At 42.5% G+C, this 27,322-nt stretch overlaps 3 protein-coding genes across 10 annotated transcripts in view; 2 read left to right on the top strand and 1 right to left on the bottom strand.

Annotated features, from left to right (window-relative positions):
* The window catches only part of LOC144589109 (uncharacterized), a 360,030-nt gene that overhangs the window by 193,010 nt on the left and 139,698 nt on the right, over nt 1–27,322 (top strand). The window lies entirely within an intron of this gene.
* Nucleotides 1–27,322, top strand: part of LOC144588886 (uncharacterized) — a 66,884-nt gene that overhangs the window by 15,083 nt on the left and 24,479 nt on the right. The gene's annotated exons all lie outside the window — the stretch shown is intronic.
* Nucleotides 1–27,322, bottom strand: part of TNR (tenascin R) — a 618,967-nt gene that overhangs the window by 590,608 nt on the left and 1,037 nt on the right. The window lies entirely within an intron of this gene.

The following is a 27,322-nucleotide window of genomic DNA, read 5'->3' as shown; positions in this document are numbered from 1 at the left end:
AAATAAATAAATTAAATAAATCAGCATACTAATGGCATGGTGCTCCACACCCCCTGATGACCCCACCCAGCGGCCTCATATAAATATTAAGCAGCACTGAGGAGAGGGTCAAGCTCTGCGGAACTCCACAATTGAGATACCACAGGGCCGAGTTCCCCTCCCCAAGCTGTGCTCTCTGAGGATGGTCCTTCAAGAAGGAATGGAGCCAGGCAAACGCCAGGCCACCGATTCCCAACTCGGAGAGCCTCCTCAGGCAGATAGCGTGCTCGATGGTATCAAAGGCAGCTGGGAGGACCAACAGGGACATTTTTCCCTCTGTCGGCCTCCCTCAATAAATTCTTCTCCTCTTCCAGCCCAACTCACACCGTGATTTGCCTCCTCTCCTGCAAACCCAGCCAATACCCCAAGGACAGCAGTGCCCTCATACGTAGGCCTGTACTCTAGACCTAACCAGTAGAAAACTGTTCTCTGAAAAATGATACAGATCCAAGGTCAAATTAAATGTGACACCAGAGAGGTATGAATGTATCCCCCAATGTTGTTTTTGTCATTTGGGTTTGCTTCTTTGTCTTGTGGCAAAAAGAAGCCATGGGGCAGAAAATCTGGATCAGTAATGTCATGTGGGAGTCCTTGCTCCTGCCCTCATCCCACCCCCACCACAGGGCATCAGTGCAAATCATTGTTCTCTTGGAACTGCCATCAGCCATAAGGGAGAAATCATTACAGCACTATATAGATGCCTATAAATGTTTGCCACCTACAGCTGAAAGCAGTCCCAGGCAATAATTTGTACTAGAGAATTGGCAGGCAAGGGCTTGAACTCTTCCTAATGCATTTTTCATTGCTATTGCCCTGTTGTCAATCCTCTTTGCCTGACTCCTGTAAGTGAAGGTAGAAGAGGAAGTGCAACAGTAGCAGTTAGTGAGATCAGCAACAACCCACGTGTGTGTATCAACTCCAAATGGCAGATGACACATGCACTGAGCCAGAAGTGGTGATAGTAATACTACTAGTAGTAGCAGCAGTGGGAAAGTTCACTATCACATCTCTAACACCACATGTTTCTGAGTGTTACCTTCACTCTGGATACTTGCCCGCTAGGTTCTATCCCCTGCCGATGAGCCCATTTACACTTTTAAGTTCTCTGCGTTCCCAGCTAACAAAAACATGGGGAGATTTTATAGAAGTGTGAAGATTCATTCTCATGTCATTTTCCAAAAAAACTGTTATGCTCCAGATGGCTTTAATAAGGTATTTTTAACTGCTGCCCATTAATGTGTTATTGCTGCCTCTGATATAAAAGGGAGAGACCAGAAATGGAAGTACTGTAATTCTGAGGACAGTGCTGCCTCCTGCTCTCTTCATCCACAAAGAAACCTTCTGAGCCTTCGTGCAGGGAGGACAGAAAAAAACATCTGGGTGGTTTGGGACTTTGTTTCATTTTGTTTCATTTTGTTTTACTTTGTTTTGTTGAGTGTAGCCCCATCCAGCACAGGCTGCAACCCTATTCCTTGATCTGATTTTTGACTGATCAGGAGCACCTCAGTCTTGTCTGGATTAAGTTTCAGTTTATTCACCCTCATCCAGTCCATTACTGACACCAGACATTGATTTAGAACTTAGACAGCTTTAGAACTTAGACAGCTGGATTTAGATAGAAAGGAGAGATAGAGTTGGGTGTCATCAGCAAACTAGTGACACCGAACCCCCAAACTCTGGACGACCTCTCCCAGTAACCATCATGTGGATGTTAAATAGCATAGGGGACAAAACAGAACCCCGGGGGACACCACAGGCCAGTGGCTAGGGTGTCAAACAAGAGTCCTCCAGCACCACCCTCTGGGTTCTCCCCCCCCCCAGGAAGGACTGGAGCTACTGTAAAACAGTGCCTCCAAGTCCTGTCCCAGAGAGATGGCTCAGAGGATACCATGGGCAATGGTATCAAAAGCCACTGAGAGGTCCAACAGAACCAAAAGGGACACACTCCTCCTCTCCAGCTCCCAGTGTAGGTGGCCCAAGCAGTCTCTGTCCCATAACCAGGCCTGAAGCCAGACTGAAATGGATCTAGATAATCATTCTCATCCAGGAACCCCTGGAGCTGAGAAGCCACAACCTGCTCCAGCACCTTACCCAAAAAAGGAATATTAGAGACTGGGCAGTAATTATCCAGTACTGTAGAGGCCAAGGAGGGTTTTTCCAGCTAACCTAGGGAGGGAGACTCCCTACTCTGTCCCAGGATCCCACTTTCTTTTTTTAAAATAACATTTTATTAGTTTTTCACTATATCTATAGCCTGCTTTCAAATACACACATTCAAACCTGGAAAATTGGGGAATGGGCACCTGGTGAGGAGGATAGTATCATGATGGACCACTGCAACTCCACCTCCCCGCCTCACCCCCCAGGTCTTGCCTGTTACTGCACAGAGAACCATGGTGAACAAAGCTGAGAGGGATTGACACCCCCAGCCAGATCCAAGCAAGTCTCTGTGGTGCAAGCCAGATTGTCCTGCTCATCCAGGATCAAGTCCTGGATGGCTGTTGTTTTCCTATTGAGTTTGTAGACATTACAGAGACCTGGTGTTTAAAAAAGAGCACTCCTTGTTTTGCTCTTACTTTCATGTGAGGAATCTCACAAGGGCCACAAATTGCTCATTGAGGTGTCTTGTCCAGCCAGGATAGCTTAAAATGATCATAGATTCATAGAATTATTGAGTTGGAAGGGGTCTATGAGGCCATTGAACTCAGTGCAGGAATCCAAATTGAAGCAGTTCTGACGGATGGTTGTCCAATTTTCTCTTGAGCACCTTATGTAGCTTATATAGGAGTGAACATATTCGATCTCTTGGTTCAGTCATGAGTATATGTACTGGTCTACCTCACACAGGCTATCCAAAGTTTCTGTTGTCCAGAGAGAATCAAATAATAACCCCGTTAGTGGCTAAGTTTTTATTTTCAGCTATGAGAATTCGCAAAACACTACAGCAAGATTTTATACTATACTATTTATTTATTTTATGTATTTTATCTTTGGATAATTGGGTCTATGTCTGCATATTAAACTTTGCTTACTTGAGCATCTCTGTTGTTGGAGAGCTCATCAACTCCCAAGGTAATTAATTCCATTGTCGTACTGCTCTAGCGGTTAAGATGACATGAAAGACTTGGCATCTCTAGGTCTAGCTCGTGTGAGCTGAGATTGCTTTCAGAGCAAAGCAGTCCCATAAGACCCTATGCTTGCCCACACTGTCATATAGATATGATATATTGTTTACTGATAGCACTGTTTAGCACAGGAAAAAAGACCTTGTCTGCTTGTGTTTCTGCTTAGAATGATCCATCCTTACCCTTTAAGAGCTGGCCCATATCCTTCTGGCACAGGGCTAAATGTGCATTCTTTTTGGGCTGATGCAAATTAGCTTTGTTTAGTCTTTATGGATGAGTTCTTGAGTTAAAATATATTGCGCTGAAGATAAGGATCTTTTTAAGCACTGTCCAGATCACATCAAATTTCACAGTGTGGACAGACCCCTTAAAGTGTAAAAGAAAGAAAGAAAGAAAGAAAGAAAGAAAGAAAGAAAGAAAGAAAGAAAGAAAGAAAGAAAGAAAGAAAGAAAGAAAGAAAGAAAGAAAGAAAGAAAGAAAGAAAGAGTTTAGTTTCACTCTAATGGTTCTCCAGAAGGCTGGCAGACACAGTATATGTTCAGGCCACTTTTCTTATTGCACTCCACTTGTAAAATGCCATAGATTATATTTATTTTGTGATGCAATGAGAAGCATATTGTATATATTCCAAATAAATTAAATTGAACTACATCAGCATCATTCCAGAAAGGCACAGGACAAATGACAATCCAACTTTCAATAGAGTCTTTGCCAGGAAATAGATTAATTCTCCTCCCCTGGTCTTGATCAGTGACTCCCTACAGTGTGTTCCCCGCACCTCTCTCATTTACCTCACCTGTTCTTATACAGAGGAGATCCCTTGTGTGGACCCACAGAACACAGGAAGTGAAGAAAGGTCAGGCCAGGATGTGGCTTCTACATACTGGTGAGAGACGGATGTGGCTTCTACATATTGGTGAGAGACAAAGAAAAGTGTTGGGGGAAAATATGTAGATGGTTGGTTATTTGGGGGTTTTCTGTTTTCCTTTTTTTTAAAAGCAGCTCCCCATGCATGCAGGAACCAAAAACTGTTCCTTTAAATTACTCACATGGTGCCATCAGACATCTCCAGTAAAGTACAGGATGCTGCAACAGATCCACGATCATGAGGCAGGAGACACTTGGATTGAAAGGAATGCTTCTCTTCAAATAATGTCCAAAGGTGGTGGTACATGCAAGGGGGAAATGTCGTGGAGGACGTGACATCCTCCGTTACATGGCCTTATGGCAAACCCTCCTCCCATCCCTCACTGCCTTGGGCCCAAACAAAACAGAGTACAAATCCACAGATGCACCTTAGTGCACATGGTTAACATGATGCAAAGCTTTCAAGACAAGGCACATGGGAGGGAGGGTACATAGAGAATAAGTTTGAATAAGTACACTGAGAGATGGTTCCTTCATTTCCCTTTGAACCAGGAGAGTTCTATGCACTTGGCTCCAGATCTAGCTCAGCAGCTTAGGTCTCTGGCTGCAGAGCCAGAGGTTGGAAGTTCAATTCCCCACTGTTCCTCCTTGACAGGAACTGGACTCAATGATCCATAGGGTCCCTTCAAGCTCTGCCATTCTAAGATCATTATTCTATTATTATCTAGAGGGAAATGAGGGCAATACAAGCCTGCCTCGGGGAAAGAGATTAAAATACAGTAGTCAAATTTCAAATAGGATTTTCTGCAAGCAATGATTATGCAAGGCTTCTGATGTTGTAGTCATGGGTGTCACTCAGATAAACATGAAATTTGGAGTGTTTGAGCTTCTGCATTGGGGGTAGAGGAGGTTATGGTAGCTGTAAAAGATGACATGACGGATAAGGAACACCTTGTGATATTCCTCACAAAAAATTGGATATTTTGCATTAAATTTGCATGTGCTAATTTAAAATAATATACACAAATATAATCAATGTTGGATGTTATTATTATAAGAGAAAACACAGTACTGCTCACCATGTTGCACAACACTTTGACAAGGTAACTACTTTGGGTCACAGCATTGAGATGAAGAGGGGATGTAAGACAAATAAATAAATAAGGCCCTGTATCTTATATTTTCTGCAGCTTACTTTATTAACACAGGGGAAAGGAGAAAACAACTTGCACCAAAAGTCTTTTACAGAATTGAGTCTGTCTTGACCCTGAAGAGGAATAGGCTTTGGCTAGGGTTGCCAGACATCCGGCAAAAGGAGGACCTGTCCTACTTTTCAGGAGCATGTCCTCCATCTGGCAGGAAAAACTAAAAAACTTCAAAATGCCCGGCTTTTGTATCTCCACCCCCCCCACCCACTCCCCCCCCCCCGCAGCCTAACCTCTCCCTGTGTCATGAGTGCATCCGAAGACCTGGACCCAGAAGGGTTAACTGAGGCTGAAGAGAATGCTGAGAGATTGGAAACACCTGAACCGCCTCCAGATTCTCCTTCCACAGCAGACAAGCTTCGGTCCAGGCTTCAGGAAAGACTTAGGACTAGAAGATCAGAGGATCACTCACAGGCTGTCCACAGAAACCTACGATCATCTAGTCCTGAGTATTAACAGGATAGAAAGCTTTCCAGCAGCTCAAGGAGCTGTTTTACTATAAAACAGCTCCCAGTAAAGCCAGAAATTCTGTGGAAGCAGAGAATCAAAACCTTAGCTTGCATCCACGCTTCTTGTAGCATGTTCCTGACCCTGAACTCTGGACTCTGCCCTTGGACTACGCTGGTATTGGACTTCAGACTCTGACCCTGGACTACGCTGTGTATCGGACTCTGGATTTTGACACTGGACTTCATTCTGTGAGTTGATTTATGGACACTGGCTTTGCATTCTTGGTATTCTTGACCCTGGACTGGCTTATCGGACTTTGGCTATTGTAACCCCCAGGAACATGACACCCTGTTACTTCCTTGGTTGCGGCACTTGTAAATCCTCCGGTTCTTCCAGAGCATAGGTCGGGAAACAGGGGTAAATTACCCCAAATTGGGTAAAAGTGAAAATCCTGGGGGTAATTAGCAGAGTGCTACCCCCATCCCTCCCACCCCCACCGTCTGCAGCCAAAGCTCAAATTGTAAGCCTACTTCCTTTGTTGCAGCAGGGCACTTCTAAATGCTCCATTCTTTCAGTAGATAAGGAGATAAGCCTCCCTAATTGGTTACAGCTGGGGATTAGCCCTGGGCAATCAATCAATCAATCCGGGGCTTCTGAATGACTGCTTCCTTCGGAAATGACTGCAAACAAGCAGGAGGATAGAGAGGATCAAGGAGCAAAGAAAGGTACAAGAGGGAAGAAAGGTACAAGAGACCGAGGACTTCATCAAGCTTATTTAAATGTACAAAATGGAGGGAGAAAATGGAGGGAGGGAGGAAATGTGGGTGGATGGATGTGTGTGTGTGTGTGTGTGTGTGTGTGTGTGTGTGTGTGTGTGAGAGAGAGAGAGAGAGAGAGACTTGACTCAAAACTGTGAAAATGAACAGGCAAGCAAAACTTTGAATTAAGGTGGGGGGGAAAGGGTGGCTTTATAAGGTGCTGTCTAGATTTATCATTGCTTTCCTTCCAAGAAGCAGGCTTTGAATCTCATGGGTGCTGTCACCCTTTGCAGTGATCATGGAGCCCAAGAAAGTAAAATCTGTCACTGCCTCCATATCTTCCCCTTCTATTTGCCAGGAGGTGATGGGACTGGTGGCCATGATCTTAGTTTTTTTATGTTGAGCTTCAGATCATTTTTTTCACTCTCCTCTTTCACCCTTATTAAGAGCTTCTTTAAGTCATCCTCACTTTCTGCCATGCTTTTGCATAGTCAATGAAGCAGAAATAGATGTTTTTCTTGAACTCTCTGGCTTTCTCCATAATCCAGTGCATGTTAGCAATTTTGTCTCTAGTTCCTCTGCCCTTCGAAATCCACCTTGTACTGTACTTCTGGGAGTTCTCGGTCCACATACTGCCGAAGTCTACCTTGTAGGATTTTGAGCATAACCTTGCTAGTGTGTGAAATGAGTGCAATTGTATGGTAGTTGGAGCATTCTTTGGCACTTCCCTTCTTTGGCATTGGGATGTAGACTGATCTTTTCCTATTGCCGGGTGCAACACTGCTCTTGTCAGACCCAGGCTCTGCTGAGCTGGGGACTGAAGAAGTCCTTGTGGGCTCAGGCCCCTCTGAGCAGGTAACAGACACGTCCACAGCTGGGTCCAGCTCCTGCAATGTGTTGACCCCTTGGACCCCTAGTCCAAGGGTCAACACAGTTTTATGGCACCAGGGAGTTACTTCATTCCCAAGTTCATAAGTCCAACGTGTTCAGGATGTCTCTTAAAGAAAATTGCCAGGATTTTGCAGGCAGAAGGAACACTGCCTTTCCATGGCCACACCCCTAGTCCTTGGTCCCTAACAGAAGGAACGTTTGGAACACCCATGCCTCCTGGGTGGCATGACCAGAGGCCAGGCAGAAACTGCTGCATGAGATGGCTGGGCACAGGGAGTGGAGGCAGTGATCAGACTGAGCTAGAGAGCCAGGGGACCAACTGCTTGCCTGTTTTGTCCCCAGTAGCAACCGGCGTATCTCTAGCTTTCCAGACGCCTCCGCTCTTAGAGCCTTGCCCCATCTCATCTTATCCTGGCAGCTTCTTCAGGCACTGCCACCGGCCCTATTCATGGTGGCTCAGCACAGACCTCTCCTCCCTCAAGCACAGCCCAATCTTCCATGTTGTGCCAGTGATCCCCCTCCTCTGAGTCTTCCTGTCCACATTTTATCCCCAGCCCACTCATCTCCACAGCTGCACTTGTGAGGGTAGCAATGGCGTTTTCCCTGGGTTGGCTCCCGGACCCAGGTGTAGCATGAGGAGAAAACATGTCCCCAAGGCCCCAGCAGTGACCGGGGCAGGCTCACAGAAGGGCAGCGAGGATGACAAAGTACAGTATAGCCAAGCAGGTCTGGCCCCAGCCTTTGCTCTGCCTCAGATACAACATCCACAAGGATTGATAGGAAAGTCTGGCAGAAGGAGGAGAGGAAAGGAGAGGCTAGCAAAAGGTTGGGAGCGCTCCATCCCTCTCCTTCCCATCAAACATGACAGGCCATTAGCTAACATTCTATTTCTGTGAAGCCTTTACTGCAAAGTTAGTAGCAACTTTGTTATAGCGGCTCGCTGTCCATGCAGGTGATGCATTGATCTGCAGCACTCACTATCCGGAGCAAAGGGTGAGAATATAGTTTGGCCAGCTCCTCCCTTTGTGTCTGCCTATAATATTAACACTAGAGTGAACCAGCCACCATTTCTCTGAGGAAAGAAAGGCTTTTAAAGCAGAGGGTGAGTATGATTATATTATTATAAGGTTTCTGTTTTGACTTTTACTTCTAATGAGAGGAGATAGCAAGAAAAGCATGAGAATAAATTCTAGCTGCTGTGCATTTATGCGTTCTGTCAGAATAAAAATCAAAGAAGGGTGAAATTCCCAATTCTATGCATTTACTTTAAAATAGAAACAATTTTTAAAAAGGGATGGTGGCAAAATTTTTCTCTGTAGGTTTTATTGTTCAGAATTCAAAAAATACCTCCACTTTTCTTCAATTTTTGGTGTGATTTCTAACCAAAACCAGAGCACATTTTAGAAATTAAACACTAAGAATCAGAGAAGGAGGGGGGTGATGTACAAACTTTCCCTTCTGGGATGAGCTAAACCCTGGTAAACTCCAGGCAAATCTTAGGGAGCCAGAGATTATTGCCAGTTTGCCCAGTCATTTCTGATAACATTCACACCCAGGAAACCAACAACAGCAACCGTCAGCTTGGAAATACAGTCCTGTGGGCTGCTTAAGTCTTCCTAGGCCCAGCAATAGAAGGAAAGATCAGATCTCACAATTTCCCCTGGAAAGCATGAAAAAGGAGTTGAAATTATGAGTCTTCTAGTCAAAGCTGGGAACTTGGCAATATTAGCTGTATGTAAGGTGGTGCATCGGGCACACTGTAAAAAGAGAAGAAATGAAATCACCAGAGTCCTCTTCAGGCATTGATATTGGAGAATACTCACTGTGTGTTTAGGGGAGTGCTGTTCAAATATTAATAGACTTCTATCTGGATTTTCTAGATTTCAAACACACCCTAAAACAAGAATAAAGTAGCAGATGTGTTCTTGGGGTTTGCTTCTCTATCCCACCTGAAACACACAGGGCAGACCTGTGCAAAATGTGTCCTAAACCCATGTAATCCCCAGCAAGATGTGTGGACCTGCTAACAACCCAGCCCCTTGCTGCCTGCCTTTCTTGAGTCGCAGCCAAGTAGCTAAATGTCATACATTCATTTCTTGATGTCCTGGTAGGCTGTGTCCAGGGTTTTTTTAAGAGCAATAATAGCTTATGCAAACTGTACCCAAACTTCCATCCTACAAATACTATGCATATCCCTTCAAACTCAGATCATTCCAGATGAAAAAATTGTCCACATTCAATCTATTGCACTTGGGGAATCAGTACTTTCTATGCTCTTACTGGACCACAAACAAACTACAATTTATGTTCTATCTCTTGTAGTTTCTACTTTTAAGATGCAAGCCAACAAGAGCTTCCATGTTACTATTTTTTCCCACTTGTTTCAGGTCACTTTTGGTTCTTCCCGAAATTATTCCTCTTCCAATGTACCCTTTTGCAAGCACCCAAGGGAAGGAAGTGAAATGTACCTAAAACTTCCTCATTTTTGCTTTATGCAATAAAGACCTTTCAATATCTCCCTGTCCCAGCTTTGTGTGCTTTGATCATTGTCCACATTATGTACTGTATTATAGAAAGAGCAGGAACCCCCGTTACCTGCTGCCAAAAGGCAGGCGTGTTGCCTGCAACATTGATCTGCACATGATGTATGGACCTGAATGAAGTCTTGTGCTATTTTATAGTGACTTCTCAATGGCATTAAACCTCATTTATATGTCTATAAATATATATGTGGCTTTGAAAGGGAGGTTTTATTACGCTGTTCATAAGCTCTATCCATTTGGGATACAAATTCTGTTTCGCTGAAAAGGCAGCCTATTATAAACCACTAGTGGAATGACAAAATGTGTGCATTGAAAAGGTCCCCACAGTTCAGGAACACCACATAAAGACACAGCACACTTTCTTTCTTGGATTCTGTTAGTGGAGGTAAGGGCTAGCCAATGTCAGGAAGGGCAAGCAAGATTTACCCCAAACACAATTAAAAGGGGCAGTTAGGGACACCATCAGAATAAAGGGTTAAACCTGTTCCCTGTTCATGATGATCCCCCAGCCATTAACAATCAGGATGGAAGAAGATAACTCTCCCCTGAGTCTTGATACTATATTCTTTGTAATTTTAATACAGAGTAGAGGGGTTCTGATAAAGCAGACATTCCACAGTCAGTCCCATATAGAACTCACAGCAGTGTGACCCAAAGGGGAGGTTACCAGTGCATGTCTTTATCTCTGATAAAAGGCTTTGGTATAGTACCCTGGAGAGGCCCAGGCCTGCTAAGGACTTTTCAGTTATCAGCCCAGAAGGTCCTAGGTCTGCAAAGGACGATGTACCTGCTGCCTATTGGGTCAAAGCTTTTCATTATTTTTGTTTGACCTGGCAAGAAAAAGCAGAAACATAAAGAGGTGGTAGGGAAGGGCAAAAAATAAAGCAACTTATGGACAACTGCTCCCTCCTCTCCCTTACCTTCCAGATTCATCTTACCCTAGATTAGATACAGTAAGAAGATACCCAGTGTGATGTAGTGGATTCAGTGACAGACTAGGACTCAAGAGGTCTGGGTTTGAATTCCTGCTAAGACATGGGAAGTTGTTGGGGGAGCAGAACACTGCTTAAATAGCTCATCTTGAAAGCCGTATTAGGGTCACTGTAAGCCACTTCTGACTTGACGGTGCATAATTACGACAGAAAATAGAAAGCATCAACAGCCACTTGGCTCATTGTGCAAAAAATGTGCAAAATGCCATTCAGGAAAGCCTCAGTGCCAAGCAAACAAAATTCAAGCCAAGCCAGCTGGGAAATGACACCATTATATCAAATGCCAGTGTCAGGCCTCATTAGATATGGCAGGAAGATAGAAATGCCAACCAACCTCAAGTACTGTATTAACAACACCTGCAGCAACTTTTGTGTCTTCTAAGCTATGGCTTGTGCAAAAGCAGCCGCCACTTGCCATGACTACAAACAGCTGAGAGTCAGAGAAAGTAATGGTATTTACTTTCTCAACAGGGGGGAAGGCAACCTCCTTCTCATCCTTCTCCACCTCCTTATCTCTGGGCACCAAACATGTTGGCAACAAGAGAGTCCAGTCTATTTCCTTGGCTACTATCCTTTGGATTATGACATTATTGCTCCATGACCCCACCTCAATGGCTCTTGACAATGAGGCTGAGATGAGACTCCCTGCCCTGGGTATCACTTCTGCCTTTGAAGTTGTACCTCACTTGGAGGATGAAAGCTGCTCTTATTTTCCAGTTTCAGAGGAAAGTGAAAATTCTAGTCACACTGGAACCTTGAAAGGCACCTTCCTTTCAGCTCAAGACAGACATTTTTACCTCAGGTGATCCGTTATTTCCTAGAGGATATCTACACTACAAACAAACTGATCTCTTAGCCCTTGTTCCCAAGGGATCCAGGTCTCTTCACCCATAACCATCAAATCCCATCCGATCTCTTCTGTTCATGATGACAAAGGTCAGCAGATCTTTGGAAACTGAAACTTGGCCATATGATTCCTCATGGAGTACCTGTTACAACGACGTCCTCAGTTGTTGTCTGAAAGCCCCTGTGGTGGCGCAGCATGGACCTTGACAGGACAAGGTCGTAAGTGGAAATAACATAAAACATGTATAGCAGCAAACATGCAGGCACTTCCTGTCCTTACATGCTGGATGACCTTATAAAGCAGAGATATAGCCTCATAATATACTGTACTGAAGGAAATGTGATCCTCAGCAGGGTGGGGAAAACTAACAGCCATCGTGGCAATAAAGTCCAAGATCAGAGGGGATGGGAGATACTTTGTCTTAAAGTTCATGGAAAGATACGGTGTTTACATGCACACAGCACATGTATTAATGAAGCACGTGAACTTGTTGTGACTCAATTCAATAATAACATGTCATGACCAGACTGCTTTCCTGTATATTAGTAACTAGGCTCTGATGCCTTATTTTGGCTTAACAGTAACCTGTAATATTGGTGCAGGCACAAGTTGCCATCCCTGTGAAAGTATAGGAGCTGGTAGCTAATGGTCCCTTGCCTCGCCAGCACCATGAACTTGCCATTTGCCCATTGATTCCATGTCCAGTAATGTGATAAGCTGATCATTATTTTGCCATGAGGGTATGACATTTTCCCAGCTCAGCATACTGGCTGAAGTTTCAAGGAATCACTGTGCTTCTCTGGGTCTTAAAGCAGGGTGATAAATGTCCAGCTGTGTGGTGCTGGAGAAGAAGGTTACGTAACCTCTGCTTGTTTCCCCAAACAAAGGGTTCATGTTATGTCTTCCCACCAGCAGATAACAATTGGGACATTCCCCCTTTTTTCTCACTGCCACCAGTGGATTTCCTTTATCCACAATAAATAATGAACTTCACTCAGATGCTTGTCAGGTTGCTGCCAACAGAACTGATTTATTGAATTGTATTAACTTTAATCAGAATCACAAATGTTATTTATTCAATGTATATAATCAAATCATTCAAATATCATATATCTTGCCACTTTCACCACCTGCTCTATCTATTTATCTTGACCAGCTTATCTCTATTATTATTTCTCCTCACTATCTCCATGACTATTTATCTCTCTCTCCCTGCTAATTCTCTTCTGCCAAGCCTCCTTATATCTACTGACTCCGGCCCTCCATTCCTCTCATAAAAAGGTAAAGGTTCCCCTTGACAATTTGTCCAGTTGTATCCAACTCTAGGCGGTGGTGCTCATCTCCGTTTCCAACCCATAGAGCTAGTGTTCTGTCTGCAGACAATACTCCGTGGTCACGTGGCCAGCGTTACTAGACACAGAACGCCATTTACCTTCCCACCAAGGTGGTACCTATTTATCTACTCGCATTTTTGCACTTTGCATGCTTTCGAACCGCTAGGTTGGCGGGAGCTGGGATAAATGATGGGGGCTCACTCCATCGCGTGGATTCGATCTTATGACTGCAGGTCTTCTGACCTTGCAGCACAGAGGCTTCAGCAGTTTAACCTGCAGCAGCACCACGTCCCTCTCATAGGCTCATGCAAATGAGAACCAGACTGTGAGTGACAGGAGTGATGAGGGACAACCGTCACAAAGGTGATTGGATGTTGTGTTTTATGTGGTCTGGACACCTAACCTCCACCCACTCTCAACTTTTACCAGGGAGCACTGCCTCAGCTGAAGAGTGTTTATGTATGTATACGTTGTGCTTGTGAAACATCAATGCATCCAAAAGCCACAAGTGAGAGAAGGGTCTGGAGAGAAAGCTGCTGGAGAAAAGCAGGGTGCACCACTGTTGTGACTCATTGTTTTGTGATATGAAAGCAGAATTACAGACCAAGAAAGAATCTCTTTGAGCTTTAGCAATTAGCCTTCTATGAGTCCTAGCAGCAGCATAGATCCTACAAAGGGATAAAAGCTCCAAGAACATCTGATTGTAAGCCTTAGCAGGAATAAGAAGCAACAGCTATAGGTGTTCAATATATTTTTGCCATCTGCCTGGCTACCTCTCCCTCGCTCTAGCCTACCATACTATATGGTTAGCTGGCCTTTGCCAAGTTTCTGAACCCATTTACCCAAGGTTTCTGTGTGTGCACGGATGCCCATCTCTACAGTCACTCAGCCTGGAAGCTGTTGCTTCTGCTCTCCTAGCTTTTGTCTGCCCAGCCTCTGTGACATCACAAGGAGTCTCCAGTTTTGGCTCTGCAATAATAGCAAATGGGATCCTGCTTATCTGGCAACCCTATGAGAGCAAGAAAGTAAACTTCTTGGCTTGAATCTTGTTGGTCAGTTATGGCTGTGGAAGGCAAATAGCTTTTTGCTGGTAATTAATGACCCCCACTTGGTTTTTTGGGCACATGTTAGTATGGTAGGCTGGAATGCACCTCAAAATCCATGTGGGAAGTCATCAATTGCCAGCAAGAACCCATGATTGCCTTCCACGGGCATAACTATGCAACAGGACTTCGCAACATCCTAGGTTTGCTGGCCTATGTTAAGTGATAACAAGATCTCCATACATGAGTATAAACTGTGAAATGGGTTTGTGTGAGCTGTACAAGTACAATTTGCAGATTTTAATCTAGAGTAGGAAAGCATTCTTAGTGAGCTCGTGAATGGTCAGACCACATAACAGAAGGTCTCTCTATTTTTTATCTTTTAAAATTTTAATGAAGAAAACCAGCATGAAGAGTAAATGTTTTCAAACTTAGCATCCTCCATATTGTTTTCTATGGTCAAGAGTACTTTTTCTTTGTATGGGGGACCATTCAGTAATGCATGTCCCTACTGCAGACTAAAGTGGTATAACCTAGACATAGGTTGGATATTACAATAAGAAAGCAAAGCAATTGTGCTGCTTATATAGCACTCCACAGTGCTTTGGGCAGTTTACAATTTAATTATGCAGGCTACACATTACCCCCCAGTGAGCTGGGTATTCAGTTTACCAACTTAGGAAAGGATGGAAGGTTGAGTCAACTTTGAGCTGGCTGCAACTCAGATTGTGAACAGAGTCTTAACTGCAGAACTACAGTTTAACCGCTGATGTTCCATAGGAGCAAACTAGGCTGATATGTAGAAGCTAAAGCTGCTGCATTTAAATGTGTATTTGTTGAAGCAGAATTTTAAAAGGTGGGTGGCAGGGAGAGTAAAATGTATCATTACCCCAGTTGGCATATGCTGGCTGGAGCTTACCTTATTTCTGCTTGGACTGTTTTACAAATGATCCAACTGTTCCTCTTTTTGAATTTATGGAGTCCCATGTTCCAAAACATGCACATTTATATTCTCCTAATGATACCTCCCTCTGTATTTGCTTGTTGCATTTTCTTTGACAGTCAAGGAGAGGCTTGAACAAACATGCAGAATAGGCTGCTTGGCATGAAGGACTAATTAAGGCAACTTTGGGCTGCTTCATACAGAAAAACATTCCAGCACAAATTAATTCACAGTGCTATGCATGAAAATTATGCAAGCTTCTCCTTTACTATGATGACGTGGATTACAAACTGCAGTAGCAGGATCTAGCAACTTGTCACGTTAGCGTTCTAGATCCTTCCATCATTTTCAGAAGCAAAGATGTAGATGAGGGCAGAGAACTGCTTTTGCCCCCATGGCCAGCGTCATCTATGAAGCCGCTCATGAACTTCCTAGACTGTTGACTTTTCCATCCAATTCATGTGCAGAATAGCAGGAGGGAAAATGATTGCAATGCCTGAGCAACTATTTGATAGCCGGTCTGGAATACATTTTCCTGTGGTAGCTATATTCATGGAAGGCAGTTTTATCAATGGCTATTAGCCAAAGAGCTGAATTCTTCCCCTGGGAGGGAGTGGCAGTGTACCTCTGAGTACTTGCTGCTGGGGAGAGCCAATGGGAGATCACCTTCACTTTCATTAAAGGACAGCTTGGAAGCTTTCAAAAATATCTGATTGGCTGCTCCTGAAAAGGCTAGCATTGAGCTTGACAGATTTTTGCTTCTTCCATCAAAACAGTTATTTGAGTTCTTATTGTTCTCTAACCCCATCACAGTGAGCAGAATCCACATTGATGGAGTGTTAGAAGAGAACATTGCGTGGTGCTCAGCCTTGGGTTTAAACAGAACCTGGGAAAGGCATTTTAGACTATAACTCCCCAAATCCCCAGACGAGCATGATAAGTGGCCATGCAGCCAGTGGGATTCTGAATGTTGTCATTCAAGAAGCTTTCCCAAGCTATGGTTATAAAGCTGTTGGGAATAGGGGTTTCCACTGTTCCCTACCTTCTGCCTGAGTGAAATTCAGGTTTCAAAAGACTGAAAATGTTCTGTATTCTCACAGGAACTCACTGCCACAGGATGGGATTGTCATGTTTGAACTAGGTTTACGGTGGAGCAAAACGGAACTCAAGAGCTCCAAACCATTACTGCACACAAAATTCTCTCCTTCCCAACCCAAAATGCATGAGCATATCCAAGTCATTCTAGTACAATAAACCTTCCTCTGTGTAATGAAACAAAACCATGCCATATTAAAGAATCAAAAAGTACATTGTACCCATAGCTACAGATGGACATGCAGCTACAGATGGAGATGCTTCACCACAGAACTATGTGAAGATTAATGTCCCCCTTCTCATTTCTCGCCCTAGGTTCAAGAGCTGCTTCAAACTTGACAGATTCCTCCAATGGATTGCACTTCTGTTTTGGATGCTTCACACAAATCACATCATATATTACTCTCTGCAATGTCTTGCTAAAGCTTTTCTCTTTCTGCTTGTGGAAAGCCACTTGCACATAACAGGAAATATGTATTGGCTGTAACTTCCTGAAGGGTATACATGCAATGAAACAGATGCCTTTACAAATGTCCGATGTGACAGACATTTCACCTCAAACTTATTTCCATGTAGGAGTTCTGTAATATTTGATACTAATGGATTGTCCAGGTGTTAACTGGGAGAGGGGGGGGGAAGTGGTTGAGATATAAGGAGATCTCTGTTTGGAGAAAGTGCAGCCACCTATGACCAGAGGGGCAAAGATGCTTCTTTATATATATAAAACATGGCATGCATAATACACTTCCGTCCTGCTGGGGGCTGGCAGTGAAGGAGTCAAAAAGGAATACAATTGCCCAACCCTCCTGTGCACAGAGCCTGATTTTAAAAGACTGGTGAGAGGAAGGGAGAAACTGAACATACATGTATATATTGCCACAGAGTATCTGGGGCCAACATTTCTATTTTTTGGAGAAATGCCTCACACTCCATGCCAAGAGTTTGATCAGCTAATAGCTGAGTATAAGTTTAAATCATTTGTAACACATAGTCCTCCATTCCTTCAGATATGCCTCTTCTTACATCAACAGAGAATACAAAAGGAGAAGCCTTTTATTTTAGTTAATAGAAGTTGTCAGGCACTTAGGAACTGTATTGCTTCTTGCACAATTTTCAGATCTCCCACCTTGTCTTCATAGGGAAAGAGATCCTGGTGGGTGAGTATGGGTGCATTTATCTGTGCTTATGTGTGTGTGTACCTGTGTATATATCTTCCTCAAGATAAAGAAGACCTGCACAGTACTGGAGCCATGATTTTTGGGGCTGGAGGTGTTGGAGTTATTTGATCAAGCAAAAATTGAATTATGCCATGTCATCTTCATCCCCTCACCAGCATCCTTGTTTCCTGAGCTTAGCTGCAATCCTTGGAGTAGCTGGGGTTGGTAAAGGATACATATCCCAGCAAAAATATATTGTCATGAGGCATGCCTGTTGTTATATAAATTATTTTGAATAGCCATTTATAGCTCATCCGCCATGAAAAAAGACTTGCCCTTGGTTGAAATGAATCCTGCTATAATTAGCATAGGGCAGTGGTCAGGGAACAGGGATAAATTACCCCAAATGGGATAAAAATGAAAATTCAGTTGCGGCAGCAGAACCATCCTCATTACCCCCGGGCATTTTATTTCTGACGATGCTGTGGGGATTCCGTCATGGGGAGAGTGAGCCCCGGTGAGGAACTGCACGGGGAACCTGCCTGCCCTCTTTGCCTCCAAAGTGGTGGGGAGGATGGCGGACCGGGCCAGCTGGACTCTACCTGGCAGAGCCCATGCCCACCCACCCGGTGAACTTATTGGGGGAGGGAAGGTAAAAAAAGTTCCCTGACCCCTGGCATAGGGGTTCATGTCTGTGCTGGTTTTGGTGGGTAGCACCACTGCATATCTCAGTCACACTGAATACTAGGTGGGTGATGGTTAACTAACCAACCCACCCCTGGAAAAGCCAATTGCTTCAGGCAAAGGAGTTTGACCAGGAGGTCTGTGGAGTCTTGAGGAGCTATGTCATCTCTAAACCCTGCATAACATTGGGCAGATAGCCATTGCCAAGTGACTGTGACACACAAGACAAGAGAAAACCACCGCATTGTGTCTTCCAAGTATAATTCATAAATGTGAAAAAGTTCTCAGTCTCCAGCAGGCTTTAAATGGCAGAGAGTGCTTAAAAATCTCTAGACTGAAGTTAGATTAAGAAATTTAAATGTATGATGTATGTAGAGGATTAGAAAAATCCATAATATTGGAAAGCAGATGGAAAGATTAACATTCAAATTGTTGAAGTAAGTGACATTTGTTAGCCAGGATTTGGCCAAGTACAAATGAATATTGGCTGTACTAGGTTTTATTCAGACATTAATGATGCACAGCACCATTGTAGAGTTGCAGTCATAGCAAAAAAAATGTTTGTGTGTGTTACAAACAAGTGCATGCTCCAACTCCTAAGAAAGATAAAAAAAACTAGAGTACAATTCTATAAAGCAGTGGTCCCCAACCGTTTCCCAACTGCAGACCAGTGTCATGAGTTCAGCCGAAGAAGATCTGGCATCTGAGGGGTTAATTTCAGCTGAGGAAAATACTGGGCAATTAGAAGTGCAGACAACTGAATCACCACCAGATTCTCCTCCCCCAGTAGCCAGAGTGAGGGACAAGCTTCAGCAAAGATTCATGACACGAAGATCCAAAGCTCGCCTGAATGCTTCACACAGGAACATCAGGTTGACCAGTCCTGAGTTTTAACAGGATGGAGGGCTTCTAGGAGTTTGATGGTTGCTGCTCCTGTATAATTTGTACCTAGAAGGAAATCTGTGGAAGCAACAAGTCCGTTCCCTGGCTCGTGACCACATTCCTGGTACAGTGGAACCTCTACTTAAGAACTTAATCCATTTTGGAATGGTGTTCTTAAGTTGAAACGTTCTTAAGTTGAAGCAAAATTTCCCATAGGAATGGACTGAAAACCAATTAATTCGTTCTGGCTGTTTTTTTGTTATGTAGAGGTGCATTCGTACATTGAAGCATTAGTTCCCATAGGAACTAATGCAAAGCTGGTTAATACGTACTCTACCACTAGGGGGAGAATTTTTTTTAACCCAAGATGACCTAAGGTTAAAAAAAGAGCAGGAAAGGTTTTTTTCCTGTTCTTATCTTGGATTTCTGTTCTCAAGTAGAAGCAAAATTTAGCAAATGGAGCTGTTCTTAAGTTGGATTGTTCTTAAGTAGGGACGTTCTTAAGTAGGGACCCCACTGTATCTTTTACCTTGCTTACTTGACCCTTGACCCTTGGCTCTTGGGCTCTTGACTTCTGACTACAGTTCGTGTTTTGGCTTTGACAATTTGGCATGTGTTTTGTATCTCCTGGACTTTTGACTTTGGACTGACTTATGGGACTTTCGCCTGCTGTATCCCCTGGAAATGTGACAACCAATTGGGGGGCCTGGCATGTTTGTGGGGGTGTGGTGCACCTGCAGGGGGGTATGGTGTGCTCACACATGTGTGTACAGTGAGCTTGCAGGGGGTGCTTGCATGCATACATGTGACATGCTTGCAGGGGGTGGAGTGCACTTGTGCGCATGCATGTTGCACGCTCGCGGGGGGGCACTCACGGGAGGGAGGAGATCTGTGTCTGCAGCCCGGTGCTGCCTATGCTGTGGACCGCTGCCAGATCACAGACCGGGGGTTGAGGACCCATGCTATAAAGAATTCAAGGATAGTAATAAACATTTTTAAAAAGCAGCATCTAAATATTGTGAAGAAGGATTTTAATGCTAAGATAGGAGAATGAACTCACAGAGATTTTGATGGAAATATAGATTGGAACATGAAAAAAGAATGCTGATATAATTTAGTGAAGGAAGGAGGACTCTCCAACACACAATTTAAATCCTGCAAGGCAGAAATACTACTGTATATTACAGGAAATCAAATAGATTATATATCTTAGTTAATCAGAGGTAACAGTGTTATATCTGTGAAAAGTTATCATAGGGTTGATAGGACCTTAGATCACGGGTCTCCAAACTTTTCACAGTGAGGGCCAAACTGGATATTTTCAAAGTTTTTGAGGGCCGAAGGAACAGGAATGTGTGTCTGCATATGCATGGCCACCTGCATGCATGCACACATCTACTGCCCTGCACACACCTACACAGATACCCACACATACACACCTCCCCAACTGCACAAACACACATCTCACATGCATCCCCACTGGCCCAAATACATGTGCAAGCATGGGCTGAACAGATTGGGCCAGATAAAATGGCAATGCAGGCCGGATGTAGTCCATGGGTCATAGTTTGGAGACCCCTGCCTTAGATCATAATCCTATAATCACTAGAGTTTGCTTCAAATTAAAGAAAATACAAAAAAGTAAACATAGAAAAACCATAACAATGACAGGACAAAGGAGCCCAACATAAAGACAGGATGCATATATACTCCGGTTTCTTTTCAGATCCTATAAAGGATAAGTATAAACAATAGTATCAATAAGATCACAAACTAGATAGTTCAGATATAAATGCTACTTGCTCTAAATTGACATGCGTCTACGTTGGCTCGGGCACGTTGTGAGAATGGCTGATGGTCGGATTCTAAAGGATCTCCTCTATGGAGAATTACTGCAGGGAAAGCGCCCCAGAGGGAGACCGCAATTGCGATACAAGGACATCTGCAAGCAAGATCTGAAGGCCTTAGGAATAGACCTCAACAGATGGGAAACCCTGACATCTGAGCGTTCAACCTGGAGGCAGGCACTACATCACGGCCTCTCCCAATTTGAAGAGACCCTTGCCCAACAGGCCGAGGCAAAGAGGAAGTCACAAAAGCAGCAAAACCAGGGAGCCGGACAGGGGACAGATTGGATTTGTCTTCAGTGTGGAAGAGATTGTCACTCTCGAATTGGCCTTCTCAGCCACACTAGGCGCTGTTCCAAGTCCTCCATACAGAGCACGTTACCATAGTCTTTCGAGACTGAAGGATGCCTAACTAACTAAGTAGATGTGATCAACAACAACCAGCACAGATGTAGAAATGTACATGATAAAAGGAAAAGGATAAAGATGTACTAAAGTTAGAGAGAAAAAGGAAACAATACAAGTTATATACGATAGAGAATTACACAAGAATAATATTTAGGGAAGCCAAATTGAAATGATTGTGCAAAATGATGCACATAAACGAAAAACCTAGAGTGCCTTTAATATGCACAGAAAAATCAAGGAAGTAGCAAGTGTATTCAAAAAATTACGATGACCACTACTGCATGATGGTAATAAACCTCTAGCATTTGATTTACAGGTAAAATAATTTGTAGTGAATTTCTCAAAGAGTCGTTTGAAGATTAAAAACGAAATGCAACATTTGTTGCCACTGATGTTAATGTTAGGCTGGAAATACATAACATCAAAATGCAAATTGGCTTTTAAAAGAGCTGATTTCCTATAAAGCAGTATCAAAGCTGATTAATAAAGGATAACAATTTAGATTTATTTTTAAAAATTCAGTCAAATTGGAGGAACTGCAGTCATTCTGGAAATCTGATTCAGAACTCCTTTTATTACATTGCTTGAAAGGAAATTACCAAATTGACAAGATTTTCTTCAGAATAATACATGGCAAAGAAGGGTCAGGAGGCACATGCAGGGTGGATAAAAATCTATGATTTTTTTTTTTTAAAAAAACAAACTGATTTAAAACATGATTTTAAAACAACAAAAAAAAAGACTTTTTATTGAAATCACCCCAAAAAATCAATTTTTAAAATTTCAATTGTTTGATTGAATTCAAAACCACCCTGGGTGGGTACACAGAAATTTATTTTAATGCAATGTAAAACTTCCTATTATCCCACCTTTTCATGGTCCAAGGCCACCTAGGGATTCTTTTTGCCCTAGGGAAGCCTTTGGGTGCCACAGAACAGAAAGGGAAAGTTTAGCATTTGAAAATTGGCACCACCACTCCACCAGATTGGAAGTGCAACTGGTGATCCAGCAATGATTTTCTGATATTAAAGACTCCCCTAAAGGGATCCCTGTAGGGTGACAAGAATTTTTAAATTTAATGTGGATGTGTCTATCTCTGCTTGTTTTATTGACTACGGGAAAGCCTCTGAAAAAATCTAGCATGACTTCTATAACTGTCAACCTGTACTTGTAACAAAGAGCTCTCATGACAGTTGAAGGTCATAGAATCAAGGACATTTCGATATTTTAAAACAGTACAACAAGAATATATTCTATGGTGCTACGTATTCTCAGCTCTATTATGTGGCATGGAATCATGGCACATAATAGAACTGAGTTCTATTGAAAACAGGTGACTAGGAGAAAAAGAGGAATATTTTAAATTGGGAATGTATTGCAGGGTGCTAAGAATTTTCACCCTGACCAATACAGAAGTGCTAAAGTGAATGAAAAAAGAGCAAAACAAATCATAAAACACACAACATGCAGAAATGTAGGAAGTTCCAGATATGGAAGGAGAAATGAAAAATACAGGTTTTCAAAGCTGATTATTCAGGTTAAAATTAGCTTTAGTTAAAAACCTATTGGCTGAAAACATGCAGGACAGGTTTGGATAAAGTATAATACCATGGTTTGGAGCTGTCGCAACCAAAAACAAACAACCTCCAGAAAGAGAGGAACAACTACAAGAAGAAATTCTGGATCAACATGGCTGTCTATAGTTTTGGAATCAGTGTGGGGAGAGCAAGGCTATAGGGGCAGGAAGGGTGAGCATCACTCCGTCAGTGGGAAAGACAATTAAAGGTGGCTGGAATCCTGTTGGCGTAACCTTATATCATGCAAGTAAACAATGGTGTCATCAGCCCACAATGGTAATGTTGAATTTAATTTAATTTAATACAAAGATTTCTGTCCTCCCTTTCAGATTCCAAGACTCCCTAAGGCTTCCTTTCGACCTGGGGAAGCCTTTGGGAGCTTCAGGATGGGGTGGGTGGGAAGCCCATAATAATTTTCCACCATCGATCCCACCATTGAGATTGGCACCAGTGCTGCCCAAATTAGCAGTGTTAAAGCCCCATCCCAAGGCTCCTGAAGGCTTCCTTCGGTTGAAAGAGAGCCCCAAGGAGCCTCAGAACCTGAAGGGATGGGGGCTGATAGGAAACTTTCAATTAAAACTATAGTCAGTATTACTATTGCAGACCAATGATATCATCCTAATTGTGTGAAAAGAAATTTATGTCAATAGTATTTCAGTCATTAGTCAGTAGTATTTCAGTCATTTATTCAAATTTCCAGCCTCCCTAACAACTGCCTTACAACTGGGTTCTCTACAGGGGAGGCAGCTGCTATTTAGCTGTCATAACATGAGATGCTGGAAGGGGAAAATGGAAAACAATCTGTAACCATAAAATGACTTTCAGCTTTGCTCACAACCTGCTGAGCTCTGCTGTAGCACTTCCAATGGATGCTACAATAGCTAGTCTCTCCCCATCAGATGAAGTAAAAAGAGAGCTCAAACTGTATTTGAAGGTGTCATGGGTTAGTTCAACCACCAGTTGTTTAATTGCACAGAATTGCTCTTTCACATCATAGTGTGTTAAGCAAGGTTTTGAATTGTGTACTACTAATGTAAAGAATTAGCTGCAAAGGTTACCAAAATGCACTGCAAAGAGTTTAGAACCAATAAAATTGCTCTGCATTAGCAGTGTGATTTTCAGGCTTTTTATATTCAGAAATCTTTTCCCATGTGAGTTTTTCTCCCCAAGGCCCTCTGCCATGGGATCTTCATGGGTTCCAGAGGATTCTGGCAAATTTTTTATGCTGCCCATTCTATTCCTGTGGGGTGTTAGTGAAGAATGTTGGGTACCAACCACCATTGGTGCACTTCAGACCCATCTCCCTTGCAGTTCTGCTCTGCAGTGATATTGGTAGTGGTAGGAAAGCTACCATTCAAGGAATCTTGCTTGCTATTGCCGACCAAATGTATTGCTTATAGTTTTATTCCACATTCTTGCAACAACAACAAAAGTAGCTTGCAACAATTACAACCCATTGTTGACCACATAACAAAAGAGATAAATTCTTCATCATTGTATTAGATACATAAATTATCAGGACATTCCATGCACCATTATTTGCTTAATATATAGGACTTCTACCATGCCTTTCAGCTATTTTCCCCTACCCAGCACAGGATGGTAGCCAGTGAGGAGACATTTTAATAAATATCAGGTGGCAGTGTGGAGGGTGTGATGATTTGTGTTTTTATGTGTATTAGAATGGGATATGTAGTCCTAAGATTGTCCCAATAGCATCCATCTTGATTTAAAGTCTGTTCTGTAGTAGGAAAGTTTTTCATGCTGTTTCAGAGAAGCTTCGCTCTCTGGTTATCTCGTTGCTAAGATGAGTAGAGAGCAGAGACTTTCGTAGTCAAAATAATTCTGCCACAAAACATGATAACAACTCCAAAGCTCCCATAAGAAAATTAGGCAGGACAACAAGACCCAGGAGGGGGTGTTCCTTATGAAGAATTCTGGGAAGAAGAAGGAGGTTGGTAAGGAGTTGAAGAAAGAGGGAGTTTGATTGAGAAAGGACAGACACGTGCTTTTTCCCAAAATGGATTATAACTGGAATCTAACTTTTCCTGGTGGATCATGGACTATGGAATCACAGGAACGTAAGAATGACTATGCTTATGCATTATTCTAGTTTAGAATGCTTTTAATTATTTTATTTTTCCAGCTGGAGTGGTGGGGGTGATCTGTCTGCCTTGTTATGAAAATGTTCTTAACTGAATTACTTTGCAATAATCTGAATTCTTTTCTGAACCATCCTTTTTAAATAAAACAGTAATGATTTAGAATTGCATGTATTGGTTTCTTGAACAGACTAGTCTTTCTGATTTGGCCATGTGTATTTGCAACCTGATATAGAGCCCAGATTAGCCTGAGTTTAAACTCATGGATTTGTCTCTGTGTGTGTTGTTTTTCTTAATAAAGGAGGTGGATTTGAGGAAGAAGTGTTAGTCAGGGCCTAGCTGAGAGTCTTGGGCTCATCTTAGCTCCTAAAGGACTGACTAAACTTTGGAATCTCTCCATTCTCCGGCATCCCCGGTATCTCCTTGGAGATGAGGGATAGCTGACAGAGGGCAGAATGGAACAAAATCTATGGGGGAAAGGTAGAAAACTGGAGTGGAGGAAGCATGCCAGTACATTTTCAGTGTATAAAGTTTCTCTATAAAACAGAAAAATCAATACTAAGACTCATCAGTGCCCTACATACTCTAGTATGCTGAAGATACAACTTGTGGAACATTATGGGTTCTTCTTTAAAACATTTGCAAAGCTTCCAAAGAATCCCATAATTTGCCAAAATACAGACTGAAAGCTATTGCATTACTACAAATATACAAATATTATAGATGAAAATGTCTATTTCTTTCAAAAGAGTGCACTGTTCGTACTACCTTTCCATCCAATTATTTTGCCCCCAAATGTTGACTTTATGCTAAAGACAAGAATCCTGATATAGTAACAATGTGTATTTTCCTCCCAAGATCCCCTCCATGAAGAAACACTGCCTCATCTGAAGCAAAAAATGCCCTTTCTGGATCTATTGTGGTTTCCCATCAGCTATGGAGCTTCTGAATATTTTCTGTAACATGTATTTTTCTACTCATCACTTTCTTTGTTTCACAGAGTATGATGAGTTTAAAAACAGAAAGGGGTGGGTGAAAAGCTGTGTCCAAAATGAACAAATCAGACCTAATGGATTGGATACACACAATCTTTATGCATAAATTGGTGGTTTGGACCACAGCCATGATCTCTATACACACTGATGAAGTTGTCTCCTGCTGTGAAAGGTTATGCCACAATAAGTTTGCTCACATTTCAAGTGCCCAAAACTCCATGCTTTTTCCTGCAAAAGAGCACTCTGGCTTCTGCTTAAAATTCTGACTGCTCCATACCAACCACTCACGGAGAAGAGGTACAGTGAGATCAGTAAATATTGATGAGATGAAAATTGGTGTTCTGTGGCAAACTGACCCCAAGGGGGATGACAATCTGTTGACTTCTGGAACTACAGAAGAAATACCTAGAACTATATCAGCTGCTTGTGTGAAAATTTAGAATGAAACCAACCACATTAATAGCATAGGGATGTGGGGAGTCCACAAAACTCTTTTTTTCCCTACTATGAATTGTAATTCTGCATGTTTCTGAATATAGCATATAATTCACCACTGCTCGAGAAGGAAGTTGTCTTTGTGCATCCCAGAAACTTGCTATCATGAACTAGAATGAAAGGCACTGCATGAACCATTTAGGATCTGAATTCTGTTTTACTAGTCCCATGGAAGAAAAAAAAAACCTGGGAATCACCATAGATCACATCAATAAAACAAACATCATGAGAAACAAAACATGAAGAAATATTTTGGGCACAGGTTTTTTTAAATTATGCTTTTGTACAAACCAATATTTAGTCACACCCTCATAATAATTTAATATTCTGATCACCTTGTTTAAGAAAGGTCTAATGTATCCAGGAGATACGCAGAGATGGATATTGACCAGGGATGCAGAGCTGTTTGTTTGCAAGAAGACGTTAAAAAAAACCCAGTTCAGTTTAGGAAAGAGGAAGGAAAATGGGGGTTTGAGTTGATATAATGCCCTGAAGTCACAAGTTGAAAAGAAGGAAGGGCAAGGGAGGAAGTGAGTTACTGAGCCATAGAAATTTTTTTCTGGATCTCTTTGTTAATGGAGGTCCAGAACCAGGAGGCAAAAGCCAACAGGGCAGGGAGAACTAGCATCCAAAGGGCAGGGAAACTCATCCCACAAATGCTGCAGAGCTTTATATTTTTATTTCAACAGCAAACTGCACAATACCATGATAAAAGCTGCAAACTTCTTTTTAAACTGAAATGAACTGTAAAGAGAGTTTGATGGCATGCATGGGGAGATACTAGAGCAAAGAATAAAATGATTACGGTATGGACAATTCCTTGCATGGGCCTAAACACCTCTTTACATTTTACCTCAGCTCATTTTAAAAAGTAAAAAAAAGAAGAGCTACCTACAGTCAAGCTATACCTAAGCCTGTGGGATAGGACAATTTTAAGATAAAAGAGGTGAAGGGAGCTGGGTTGAATGAATTTATGAGGCATATGGTGAGAACGGGACCAAAAGTCAACAGCCAATTAGAACAATCAAATTTGAAGCTAAGCA

The sequence above is a fragment of the Pogona vitticeps genome, chromosome 4, assembly GCF_051106095.1.
Source record: "Pogona vitticeps strain Pit_001003342236 chromosome 4, PviZW2.1, whole genome shotgun sequence".
In the NCBI taxonomy this organism is placed as follows: domain Eukaryota; kingdom Metazoa; phylum Chordata; class Lepidosauria; order Squamata; family Agamidae; genus Pogona; species Pogona vitticeps.
Note: the sequence above shows the minus strand (reverse complement) of the source record. Positions and strands in the feature narration are given on the sequence as shown.